We start from the raw sequence: 14,547 nt of genomic DNA, 5'->3' as shown, positions 1-14,547 counted from the left end.
TTTATTGGTGAGTGTCTGTACAAAGCTAAACCAGGAACAGATACAGTTATGTCTAGTATAACTGTACTCCTTAGAGACCCAACAGTTTCTCCTAATGCACTACCATGGCTTGTTTAATTTTGGCATAGCTGAACATATTATTATTATATATAATTCCCTAATGGTGGTGGCCAAATGGAGCTCTCCCATTGGCTTGAGGGTGCATTCCATGCACTCCATAAACCATTGGCCCATCATGGTTCAGTCAGTGTCTCTGGCCTCCCATTGGCTGACTCCCCTGCCCCTGCCTACTGCAGGCCCAGGAAAGTTGAACAGACCTCCAAAACAGTCTTACCTCAGAGACAGACTCCTCTCTGATGCTTCTCTGTGTCACCAGCCTCAGAAAGGGCTGCCGCTCTACTGCAGCCTCACAAAAGGTGTTGCGGCCACTGCCAGCAACAGACCTCTGCCACCAAAATAGCCAGGGACCCACTGCCACCATAATTCAACTAGGCAGCAAGACCTGGCCCTGCCAGGAGTGTTTCCTCAGAAGCCACGGCAGCTGCCTCTTTCCTGTCACCTCCTCCCTTCATCATCCCCTCAGCTTTGCCTCAGGACAAATGAGGATTGGGTCACTGGGGAAGCTGCTAGCCAGAGGCTGTTGCTAGGCAGCAAAGGGAGAGCCCTCAGCTGATATAATGCCAAAGAGTCCACCCTCCAAAGCAGTTATTTTCTCCAGGATGGGGAGAGAGATCTGTTGTCTGGAGTTCAGTTGTGATCCTAGGAGATCTTCAGGCTCCACCTGGAGGTTGGCTATCCAAGGCCTGGCAGCACCCTCTAGGTGACTTGATGCCACCTGACTGGTGTGACATAACTAGGCCTCACTGCTTGCTCCTGTTCAGCAGCAGCCCCTATGACAGCCAGTGTGACTTAGCAGTTGCCAACTCCAGGATGGCAAATTCCAAGATCTTTCTCCTGGCCAGTTACCACCAGTGTTCCCTGTAAGCTGAGTTAGCGTGAGCTAGCTCACAGATTTTTAGCCTCCAGCTCACACATTTTTGTCTTAGCTCAGGAAGGATGACCCCAGAGCACAATAATTTATGCAGTAGCTCACAACTTTCATGCCAGTAGCTCACAAAGTGGAATTTTTGCTCGCAAGACTCTGCAGCTTAGAGGGAACATTGGTTACCACCTGTTCGAACCTTATGAAATGTATATTTATAGTTAGGATTTTTGGACCTAATGTGTATTACCTTGCACTTGCTCATGCTGAACCTCATTTGCCATGTTGATGCCCACTTGCCCAGCCTTGACAGATCCCTTTGGAGTTCCTCACCATTGTCCCTGGTTTTCACCACCCTGAACAACTTAGTGTCATCCACAGACTTAAGCCACTTCATTGCTTATTCCCAACTCCAAATAATAAACGAACAAGTTAAAAAGCATCAAACCTAATACTGAGATGTGTAGTACCCCACTGTTTACCACTAGGGGTGTGCAATAAAAATCATTTTTTCCTGATTCGGGTCTACTGAACACAAAAAATATTGGTATTCTTGAATGCAGTTCATGCCTATCCCTAATTCTGTGGCTACTTTTGTAAATAAATGAAACCATTATGCCTACGGTGCCTTGCTCACCTTTGTTTTGTCCAGAACCTAAACATATTTATGTGGCAGAATCCCAGTGGATTAAATGTCCAATAAGTATACTTAAAACTGAAGTATTCAATATGGAAGTGTTCCCTCCTAAATGTTGACACATTTGTATTGAAAACATAAAAGACAGAATTTTGTTGATCCAGATGAGAGCCATAAAAATTGGAATCAGGAGCAGGCGATATACAAAACAAATAAAAATGAACTGAGCTGTCAGTTATTTGATTGTACTGCTGAATAAGAGGCTCTAGAGAAACAGCTCATCATGTGTGAAAAGAAACTATACCACTTCAGGATCCCTGACAGAGTGGAGATAATAGCAATAACTGATTTCTCGATGTTATAGTAGCAATTGTACTGCTACTATAACATAAGAATAGGTGCTTTCTCATTTTTGAAAAAGTATGTTTTGGGCCTCATATGAGAAAACTAAGAAGCACAGACACCTCTTCTCACTGCCTCTTGCAGGATTCAAATGGCATGTAGTGTTTCCAGAACTATGGAAATGATACACAGCAACGGTGACTCCCTTCCAACAACTCAAGTCAGCTCAATACATTATTAATGACCTACAACCCATGCTGGATAGTTTCACTTCCCTCACAGAAGCACTGGGGGGGGGGGCAACCTTTTCTTGCTTTCAGACAGCCTGCTAACCTAAGCCAACATCTCACCTGCAGTGATAAACTACCATACTTAACAGTAACATGGACTCTGGTAGGACAGCCCTGCAATGAACCAAAATGCCAACTTTGCTCTCATATGGATCTTAGCAACACCATCACTGGACCCAACATCAGCCATACCATCTCATGTTCTTTCTCCTGCTCATCCTCTAATGCAGGGGAGTTGAACACATTTGTTATTTAGGCTGGATCTGACATAAATGAGACCTTGTCGGGCCTTGTCATAAAATGTAATGCCAGGTAGCAGAGATGTAAACTTTATAAAGCACACAGATAAACACAAATTAAAGATTTAAAAAATCTTAAAATAAAACCAGTTAAAACATTAGCACTCATTGGTCTTAAAGGTGCTTTCTTTGTAGGGGAAGAAGGGAATTGGGCAAAGGAAGCTCTGGCTTTTTCCTTCCTTCCCCAGGGGGGAGCCTCATCCAGTAGAAGGAAGAGAGGCTTGGCTCTGTAGCTCTGGTGTGTGATTGAGAGCCTGGCAAAGCAAGCTATCCCACTTCCTCTCCAAGGGAGGAGCCTCAGCCAGTGAAGAAAATAAAGGCTTTGCTCTGTAGCTGCTGTGTGATTGAGCAAGCCAGGGAAAGTAAACTGTGATGCAGAAGGAAGCAAGAGAGAGGGAGAAGGAAGTAGATGAAGCCAGTTGCTTGGGGGCCTGATAGGAGCCCTCCAGGGGCCTGATTCAGCCCCCAGGCCGCATATCAGCAATACCTTTCCACTCTCTACATTGAACAAATAGGCCAGTCCCTTTGACAAAGAATTAATTGATGTAAGTCTGACATTAGAAATCACAATTTTCAAAAACTAGTGGGGAAACATTTTAACCTTCCTAAACATTCCGTTGCTGACCTAAAAGTAGCAGTTATCTTACAAAGCAATTTCAAAGGGAGAGACTGCTGAATTGCAACTGATAATAATGCTCAAGATAGAAACTGCTGAATTGCAACTGATAATGAAGTTCAAGACAATGCATTCACCTGGACTGAATCAAGACTTAGGTTTCCTGTCTTATTACCAATGCTGATTTCTCTGTACCTACTACATCTCTGCATATCACACCTAATTCAATCACACCTTCTATTGTCATTGCCTGCTAATGTCATTTGGCATCTGAAATCACTTCACTTTCCAATATATAGGACAGATGGACTCACATTCTAGCTGTATCTGAAGAAGTGAGCAGTGACTCACAAAAGCTGAACCCTACCACAAATTTTATTAATCTTTAAGGTGCTACTAACTCTTCCCTTTCAACATGGCAGAATCACTAACAGTTTCTTCCATCTCTCCAAAGATGGAAAAGGTAAGATGGGGAACATTGACATTTGAGTTGACATCAGTTGACATTTCAGAGAGTTCTGAGAGAGAGCAGAGAAGCTCTGAGATAGAGCAGAGAATAACTGATATAAGGATGAGCAGCTAGGGAAGTTGCTGAGAATTTCTGAGTTTGTGTGACTGCTGAAAATTCTGAGTTTGTGGTTGCTGGGGAACTGCTGTTTGTTTGGTTGAGTGGGCTGAAGGTGAAGGTGATTGAAGGTGATTGTTGCTGATTGATTAGGAGTGGCTGTGTTCCCCACCCTCTTTGCATTGTTAAGCTGCGCCTTGCCAGAGGCTGAGCACATCTCAGAGAGTTCTGAGAGAGAGCAGAGAAGCTCTGAGATAGAGCAGAGAATAATTGATATAAGGGTGAGCAGCTGGGGAAGTTGCTGAGAATTTCTGAGTTTGTGTGACTGCTGAAAATTCTGAGTTTGTGGTTGCAGGGGAACTGCTGTTTGTTTGGTTGAGTGGGCTGAAGGTGAAGGTGATTGAAGATGATTGTTGCTGATTGATTAGGAGTGGCTGTGTTCCCCACCCTCTTTGCATTGTTAAGCTGCGCCTTGCCAGAGAGCTAAAGGGCTCTTAGCCTGGGGGCTCTGTAAGGACCAGGAACCCAGATCCCTAATTTCTTTGTGCTCCCAATAAGGTAAGTTGACCTCCAGAAGGGGAGCCACATAAAAAAACCAGGATTTAAAAGGGGTTTGTATATATTTTTTAAAAAAGCTATCATGAAGGTAGAATGCCAGCAGGGAGGTGGGGGCTTTCCAGTGTTTTGCATTGAGTGTCACATGTATGACTATCTGCCCATAGGACAGAAGTCTTGGGTGTGTGCTTGATGCAAGGAGCTCCTGGTCCTCAGGGAACGAGTTCGTACCCTTGAGGCCAAGGTGACTGACCTGGAGAAGCAGAGACAGTCAGTTAGGCTCTCGGGGATGTATTAGATGAGCCCCACTCTGAACATGGTAGCCCTGTTGCTGCCAGGGAGCATGAGAGTTGAGAAAGAACAGGGCACCGGGATAAGGAGAATGTGCCCTCAGAAGGGACCTCTTCTTCAGTTGGTGAGCAGGCATCCTTTCGCACCAAGGAACCATCCCTGGGCAGGGAGAATACTGTATTCCAAATGAGACCGCACCATCGATTTATACAGGGGAATTATGATACTGGCTGATTTGTTTTCAATTCCCTTCCTAATAATTCCCAGCATGGCATTGGCCTTTTTTATTGCAATCGCACACTGTCTTGACATTTGCAGCGAGTTATCTACCATGACCCCAAGATCTCTATCTTGGTCAGTCTCTGCCAGTTCACACCCCATCAACTTGTATTTGTAGCTGGGATTCTTGGCCCCAATATGCATTTTTTTGCACTTGGCCACATTGAACCTCATCTCCCACGTTGACGCCCACTCACCCAGCCTCAACAGATCCCTTTGGAGTGCCTCACAATCCTCTCAGGTTCTCACCACTCTGAACAATTTAGTGTCATCTGCAAACTTGTCCACTTCACTGCTTACTCCCAATTCCAAATCATTTATGAACAAGTTAAAGAGCATGGGACCCAGTACTGAGCCCTGTGGCACCCCACTGCTTACCATCCTCCACTGCGAAGACTGCCCATTTATACTCACTCTCTGCTTCCTATTAATTAGCCACTTTTTGATCTGCAAGACGACCTGTCCTTTTACTCCATGACTCGAGCTTTCTAAGGAGCCTTTGATGAGGAACTTTATCAAAAGCTTTCTGGAAGTCAAGGTAAACAACATCTGTTGAGTCTCCTTTGTCCACATGTTTGTTCACCTCCTCAAAGAACTAACAGGTTTGTGAGGCAAGATCTTCCCTTACAGAACCCATGCTGAGTCTTCCTCAATAACCCGTTGTGACGGAAAGCAATGGGTTAACCAGAAACTGAAGACGCACAGGGCCTGCGTCAGGTGACCTGAGGGTGGGGGCAAAGTGCTCAGAGCTCTCAGGGAGGGAGAGTAGTTGAAGGAGAGAAGCTGCTGAGGCTTTGAGACAGTCAGTTGATGTCTGACAGAGTGGAGGCCTGTCAGAGAAGTCTGTCAGTGGGGACCTGACAGAGACTGAGAGGGTCAGTTAGTGCCGGCCAGAAGGGCTGAGAGGGCAGCTGATCCTGTGAAGAAGCTGGAGACGGAGACGGGGAAGTCTTCCAGAGACTGCCAGCTGGACAAAACCAGCCAAGAGGGCTGTGTGTGTGTGAGTCAGTTAAGACCAGAATGGTCACAGACACCTAGAGACTACTCTGAAGATCTAGTGCGGAGGTTGAGGGAGTGGATGTGGGTCTGAGACACCAAGAAGGGCTGAGAGGAGAGACTTCAGTCGAGGGGTGAGACTAGACACATCAATCCCAAGAGGCCAGACCTTGGCTAGAGGTGGAGAGTGAGTTGAAGGGAAACTGTGAACCGTGTAACTGTGAAAGACTCAAGAAAGTAAAAGTGATTGTAAAGCCTGAAACAACAGAACAAACATACTAGCCTATGTAAATATCTCCCATATCCCCAGTTTAAGACTTTTTGTTACAATAAATCTGTGGTTTAAGTTAAAGTTCTCGTGAGCCTATATTTTGTGGGAAGAGCAAACAAAGCTGCTGTGGTCCCATCAAAGAAACAAGTAAAAATACCCCGAAGAGACTAAAATATAGAGATCCAGTGAGGCCGTGAGGCGGGCGCTGCTATACCCGTGTTCATCAATGTGCCTACTCATTCTGTCCTTGATAATGGTTTCTACCAACTTTCCCGGTATTGAAGTCAGACTGACAGGCCTGTAATTTCCCGGATCTCCTCTGGAACCCTTTTTAAAGATGGGGGTGACATTTGCTACCTTCCAGTCCTCAGGAACGGAGGCAGATTTCAATGAAAGATTACATATATTTGTCAGGAGATCCACAAGTTCAACTGCGGGGTGACATGATAGAGGTTTACAAGATAATGCATGGGATGGAGAAAGAAGTCCTTTTCTCCCTTTCTCACAATACAAGAACTCATGGGCATTCAATGAAATTGCTGAGCAGTCATGTTAAAACGGATAAAAGGAAGTACTTCTTCACCCAAAGGGTGATTAACATGTGGAATTCACTGCCACAGGAGGTGGTGGTGGCTACAAGCATAGACAGCTTCAAGAGAGGGTTAGATAAAAATATGGAGCAGAGGTCCATCAGTGGCTATTAGCCACAGTGTGTATATATGTGTATATGTATATAATATAAATATATATATATAATTATATATACATATATATTATATATGTACATATATTTATATACATATATATAATATACATATAATTATATATGTATATAATATAAATATATATATATAATTTTTTTGGCCACTGTGTGACACAGGGTGTTAGACTGGATGGGCCATTGGCCTGATCCAACATGGTTTCTCTTATGTTCATACGTTCTTAACAGGAAAAGAAGATCAAAAAAAAAATTTTTGTTTGTTTATTCTGTTTTTCATGTGAAAGAAATGGGGACAGGTGAGTGTAAAGATCCTTTCTTGCAACTGCAATACCATTGTACTCTATTAGCTTTGGGAAAGGTGAAGGTGCATACGTATGTACCTGTTCATTTCTTCAAACATCTTAGACAGGGGAAATCATCCCACCTCCCACCTTTTCCTTTAAATTTCTTCCATATGTACTGAAATTCCTGTGCTCTTTGTTTTTGTAGGATATGTTCATAGAATCATAGAGTTGGAAGAGACCTCCAGGGTCATCTAGTCCAACCCCCTGCACAATGCAGGAAACTCACAAATACCTCCCCCTAAATTCACAGGATCTTCATTGCTGTCAGATGGCCATCTAGCCTCTGTTTAAAAACTTCCAAGGAAGGAGAGCCCACCACCATCTGAGGAAGCCTGTTCCACTGAGGAGCCACTCTAATGGTCAGGAAATTCTTCCTAATGTTGAGGTGGAAACTCTTTTGATTTAATTTCAACCCATTGGTTCTGATCCTGCCTTCTGGGACCACAGAAAACAATTCCACACCATCCTCTAGATGACAGCCCTTCAAGTACTTGAAGATGGTGATCATATCACCTCTCAGCTGCCTCCTCTCCAGGCTAAACATGCCCAGCTCCTTCAACCTTTCTTTATAGGACTTGGTCTCCAGACCCCACACCAACTTTGTAGCCCTCCTCTGGACCCGTTCCAGCTTCTCTATATCCTTCTTAAAATGTGGTACCCAAAACTGAACACAATACTCCAGGTGAGGTCTTACCAGAGCAGAGTAAAGTGATACCATCACGTCACATGATTTGGACACTATACTTCTGTTGATACAGCCCAAAATTGCATTTGCCTTTCGCTTATAATGTTGCTTATAAAGTTATGCCATAAGAGGCTCACTTTGAAGGTCTTTCTCTGCTAGTGTTTCTCATCACTCCTTCCCTCTATGCATTCACTCAAGAAACATTTTGATCAGACTGCTCAGTGTTGATATTCTAATTGGTAAGCTCAATTAGACAATATGGAAACGGTAAATCTTTTGAAAATGTATTTAATGAAGTTGCACTTTAATAAACCTTAATTTAAAAAAAACCTCTGATCACTGCACTTTTGACATGATTTGTCAAGCTTATCAATTATTTTCATTGACTTTGCATTAGGGATGGGAACAGAACATGAAAATGGCGGTTTGTTTCATTTAATGGTTCATTGGGTTGACTGATTTGGGGGTTTGTTTTATTTAATGTTATTTTCAATTTCCTGAGCAATTTGTGGTTTGTTGGTTCATTTGGTTGGGGAAGGTGTAGAATAGCTCTGAGTGGGCAAAGATGCCAAACTTGTGGCAAACTCTTCAGTGAACTATCCTCTACCTGCTCCAAAGTCTGCTGCAAATTGGATTTGGGGGAGGCTGAGCTACAGCCCCCCAAAGCAGGTTCCCCCAATATAGTCAGTTTCACCAGACACAAACTAGATACGAACCAAACAAAATGCCAAGAAAAAAGGTCAATTTGTTTTCATATTTAGGTGCAGCAGGATCAGATAAACCAGTATGTAATGAACCATGAACTAGCCATTTTTAGCATGAATCGCAATTCATGGTTCGATTTGTGCCCATCCCTACTTTGCATCCATAAACATGCATATTTCTACACATACAAACATACAGAAAAGAGCTCCTGATCCTGACACAGTGCCAATCCAGCAAAAAAATAAAATAAAATCCATACACATAAAATTGGGTTGACACCTTTTCCCTGCTAGAAACTTTTAATAACTGCACTGGCCATCACCAAACCTCCACACCAGGAAAGACTACATATGTTGAATGCATCCTTAACTTGCAGGTCTTAAAGGCACTAAAGGAGCTATCAAGGAACAACATAGGAACCCTGCCAATATTTCTGTCGTTTAGATATGGCTCAGTACTCTTCTCAAGTACTGAAATTTATATAGAAATAATATAATCTCCATTATCAGGTTTTAAACAATCTCCACTGCTTAACTTCAGTTGGATTACACCTAAACGTTACACTTTGTAGCACATAAGCAATCTGAAAATTGAGAACAAATTCCCAGTGGTGCAAAGAACTGCTATTATTTGTATAAAACTTCAGAACATATTTATTTACTGATTTATGTATTACTTGTTTTTTATTTATTTAAGATAGTTGACAATTTTATATACAAACACACTTTTAAAATCCCCAGAAATTAACTCAGGAGCTGTTAGTATGAGTTTCCTTGCCTGACATTCTTTCCTACAAGATATACAGACCTTTCAGTAGCCTTCAAGAAAGTGGGGCAGAAACTGTCTCAAAGGACTATCTCATACTTTGGTGTTGCCTTCAGGCATTGGCATGGCAATGTAAATTATTTCATGTGGGCTTCTCCTTTTCTGCCTTCTTTCACGGCACTTTGATGTCCTCAGATTGGTGAAGGGCTGCTCCAACTAAATACACCAGGATGATGGGTATGAGCTTGTGGTATGAGCTTCCTGGCCTGGAATTGCCTTCCCTTCAGCGTACACAGAACACAGAAGGGGGCTGCTTCAGACAGCTGGATTCCCTCAGGCCAATGACAACCAAAGGACGACTCAAGACTAAAATCATGTACCATTTTCTGCAAACACCAGCTGCTAAAATCAACCCAAACAATGAAGTGATCTCCCAGTGGCTCTGGAAGAGCTTCAACCTTAATCAAATTTCCAAACAGAGAAAGAGAGAGAATTTCACAGCTGTATAACAACTACCAACAGTGGTTGTCTATGTGCCTTATTGTCATTTTGTTGATTATACAAGCATATTGAATACATATTACTTTTATTGTTCAGATGCTGCATTCAGATATTCTAGAAAAACTTCTATGTTCTGGGCAGTGGCCAGAAGAGGAAAACTGTTTCTGCCTGCTATTCTATAGCAATGATCTGCATAAAACAGGGGCTTGTTCACACTTCTTTAATGTAGTGCTTTTGCAATGAAAAAAGTAATAATAAGAGTGAGTCATCTGTTATTAGCAACAGACTGTATGAGTGCAGTAAGCTCTGGTTATCGAGACATCTTTTGCTATACAGTCTGTGCAGGAAAGGATGTGGGGGGTTGCAGTCTCTAAGAAACCAAGATGTGTCATTCTGACTCCATTCTTTCCCACACAGCCATCTACATTCTCCTTCTGCCATAGAGTCAGCTGATTAACCTTTAAAAGATAGAGGAAGGCTTTTCACATTGTGTATATTAGCATCCTGATACATAAAAGGGAAGATAATTCAAAATACTGATTCAGAGCTATTCTGATCTCTTCAACCCAACTGAGTGGTTTCTCAGAGGAATAGGCTCCTTGGAGGTTTTTAAACAGAGGCTAGATAGCTATCTGATAGCAATGCTGATTCTGTGAGCTTAAGCAGAACTTGAGCTTAAGCAGAACTCCTGAATGAACTTGAGGTATTTGTGTGTTTCCTGCATTGTGCAGGCAGTTGGAGTAGATGACCCTGGAGGTCCCTTCCAACTCTATGATTCTATGATTTGCTGCTAAATTTATCCTAAATGGATCTTCAGGCTATGAACTATGATGGAAATGTTTGCTCCAAACAGAATCACTAGCGGTTACAACAGATTTTCTTGCATTTGACACAAAACCTCTACAGTATAATATAGAATATATGGTTGCTTCTTTAGGGAACCTCTGAAATTGGTATTTATCCAATTGTTAAAGAATTTATCTGCCATTGCCTGAACAACTGTGACATCACAAAAGTCCTGCGTTCAGAACAACAGTAACAAAATCATTGAGCTAGCTCCTTTGCCTACTACCTAAAGACATTTGCTGAGCTGTAATAATGACAGAATTCTTCAGAGGACCATTCACCACATTTTAAATCATAGTATTAAAAAAGTTAATAAATCAGATCCTTTCCTTAAGAGAAATTAAGGAAAAGAAACAGTATTTAAAAAGTCTATATGGCATTATAATATAATCAGAATTGTTCATTTTGACTCTATAGCTGCTTGCTCTTTAATGTCGACAGAAAAAAACTTTAGGTCTAAAAGATGCTGTTCTAGTCTTGCCATTAATAACTCTTCATAATTAATTATTAAAATATGTGTAACCTATTATGCAGTTGTGTGCTAGACACATTAAAACTTACTCATTCCTTTAGGCTTTCAAAAGTGAGTTTCTAATTAAAAGGAATAATGTTAAAAGTATCTGTGGATTTCTATCAGGCTTGCTTATCTATCATTTTATTCAATCTTCTTAAAACGCCTTTGCAAAAAAAAAAGTGTCAGTTTGACAACATTAGTTCAATTGTAAGCTGTATGAAAATGACACAGCTTCATTTGAGATACAAACAGCATGATTTTTCTGTTTTTGTCAAATTCAATGTTGCAAGAGCAGGGACCATGGAAAATAAAGATCTGATCTGAAGTGGGGTATTCATATTTTGTTTCTGCTATTACAACTTCCATCAATGAACAATCCTTAGATTTCTATATCATTTTCATTTGCAGATTTTTAGAGAAGTACTTAGCAGAAACTGCATGGGAAAGGACTATAGCAAAATGACAAAGACATATAAGCCCCATGTCACATTCTCAGGGTGCAAGCAGGCAGGAGTCCAAAGCCAGTCCAAGGTCAAAGTCCAGGAAGTCAAGCAGGAGCCAAGTCACCAATGCAGAATCACAAATCGGATCAGAAGTCAATGTCCAAAAGCCAAAAGGTCAGGGTGCCAAGGAACTCAAGCATGTCAGGATCGGGAATCAGGAAAGGGTATGGATGCAAGCCAGAGAATAGACTTGTTGCTTCCACAAGGTTACCAGGTCCTGGGTGGGAGCTATATGGGAGTCCCAATCAGCCTGCTCCCTGGGTGGACTCTGCTAGAACTCAGGGCTGAGAGACCTGAAGCATCGGTGTGCCTAATGTCTTCGCTCTGAAAGTTTTTTCCAGAGCCTGCTTCGAACTCTTGAGATGGGAGGAGAGCTTGGAGAAGATTGATCGCCAACAGCTGACACTGGAGCCTGGAGAGTGATCGATGGGCTGGTTGCTGTTTGTTCAGTTGAGGAACTGGCTGGCAATTCTTCCAGGTCTGTTAACCCTTCCAGCTCCTCCTCGTCAGGGCTCATGACACCCCAGGTACAAAAAAAGTTTCATAGACAGACTAATGGTATCTCCTTTATGCTTCATAGGTTGAAGGATTCCCCCCCCTTCCCAGAATTTGGTAGCTGATTCCAATAACTGATCACAGAAAAGTTTGAACATATCCCAATGGGAGGTTGTGTGTGGTAACCTGATCATTTGGCATTACTATTACACATATGCATGCAGCAGTATTTGGGGGAGATCCTATAAGCCAATCAGTACAATTATTCAGTAGTTTTATAAGAAGAACTACTGCTTGGTATAGAACTGAATAGTATTTCCTATACAGTACTAGTTGTTTTTAATACTTGACAGCATATGCCAGAGTGGTTAGAACTTTATATAGCCATAATTGTACCCTGAAGACTTTAGATCTAGTTACCTAGTTTGAATCCTAGTGGCAAACTGATACCAGTGTTCTTTATCCTGAAATTACCTCCTTTTATAACCCATGGGGGTTTTTTTGTGGAACAAAACATGAACATTTGTGTATATGGGAGCAATCCTGAACATGTTTACAGGTTAGTCAACAGGGCTTACTCCCAGTTAAATGATCTCAGGTCTGTACTGTACTAAGGTCTCAGAAACCAGAAGATTTCCAATTATCAGGAATCAGTATATTTACACTTTGTATCTTTGATCTTCTTTCATCCATTCCTATATTTGCTATTGTCCTCATATTCCATTAACATAATCAGGGTTATTTTTCTAGGAGGAGCTCCTCTGCATATTAGGCCACACCCACCTGATGTAGCCAATCCTCCAAGAGCTTAGAGGGCTCTTAATATAGGACCTACCATAAGCTCCAGAAGGATTGGCTACATCAGGGGGACGTGGCCTAATATGCAGAGGAGCTCCTGCTAGAAAAAGAACCCTGAACATAATTGCCCACCATATTCTCTGTCCCAGATAATTTCCAAATTGCATAATTTGCCACTGAAACAAATTAGGAGAGAAATCTATATGCCAGTTTGAACATTAAAAATTAAAACTGAAGTATATGCAACAATAGTCCATCATGTTCTGTTTGGACATAATAATTTTACATAGTTCACCTTAATCAGAAGTGCAAAGCCAAGTGATTTGGCTTGCAGTACCAAAAATGGAAGAACCTCTTGTTCCCTTCAGGATGACTAATCTGGCTATGGCTAGGGATATGCACTCAAACAGATCTTGTCCAAATATATACGTGAAAATGCCTTATTGGTCTTTTTTTTTTGGTGGGGTGGTGTATTTGGGTATCCAAAGCAGTACTGGAGATTCTTGGAAATACTGTGGAAATATTCAGGAATATCCAGGGCCAGAACTGTAAAGCTCCCAGCCCTGGTTTTTGTTTTTACATTTGACTGGTTACCTGGGTAACAGGAAGCGGGAGGATGGAGGAATTGAAGTATCTCCACTAGCCCAGGGAACATGGCTCCTGGCTTTCACAAGTCTCACCTTGCCTGAGAAAGGTAGCTTCCAGCCTAGGTAAGTCAGTCAAACAGCCCAGCAGAACTGTGAGTTTGGCTTAGGGTTGCCAGGTCCCCCTTGGCCAATAGTGGGGGATGGTGAGTAGGAAAATTTGTGAAATGGAGCCGGGGGGAACAAGGATCTTATTAGGATAAAATGCCATAGACTCCACCCTCCAAAGTATCCATTATCTCCAGGGAAACTGATCCCTATAGTCTGGAGATGAGATGTAATTCCAGGGGGTCTCCAGGTCCTACATGGAGGCTGGTATCCCTAGTGGCTGGCTCTTTCTCCCTCTCTCCTTTGTGAATGTGTGGTCCTTTTCCAGTGCTATTTTTCCTCCTAGTCTGCACCCCTGCAAATAGGATGGGTGTGGGCACCTTGGTCCAATTTCCTTAAAACTTGGGGTAGGATCCTTAGGGGACAGGGAACACTAACAGCACAATCCAGAGGGGAGGGGCGGAAAGTCTTTTGGGAGCAGACGACCCGCTACATGGGCGCAGGAAGGGTGTGCGCCGACGTACAACCGATGCTGCTACAGTGGAGGGGAGTTATGCCAGAGAGCAGCGGTGCCTGAGGGCTGCGCCCAAGCGCGGGCGGAAGTGAGGCGAAGTGCGGCGTTCAGGCGGAGAAGCGGGTGGAGTTGGAAGCGTAGCCAGACTTAGGCCACTTCCTGATAATAATAATAATAATAATAAATTTTTATTTATACCCCGCCCTCCCCGCCGAAGCAGGCTCAGGGCAGCTTACAGGACATGGTATAAACCATGCTATAACAATAAAAAACAAAATAATACAGTTAAAATACAATTCATATGTTAAATATATTAAATAAATAGTCTAGAACCAGTATAT

Source organism: Heteronotia binoei, chromosome 8 (assembly GCF_032191835.1).
Source record: "Heteronotia binoei isolate CCM8104 ecotype False Entrance Well chromosome 8, APGP_CSIRO_Hbin_v1, whole genome shotgun sequence".
Lineage (NCBI taxonomy): Eukaryota > Metazoa > Chordata > Lepidosauria > Squamata > Gekkonidae > Heteronotia > Heteronotia binoei.
The sequence above is the reverse complement of the archived record's forward strand: the minus strand, read 5'-3'. Positions refer to the sequence as shown.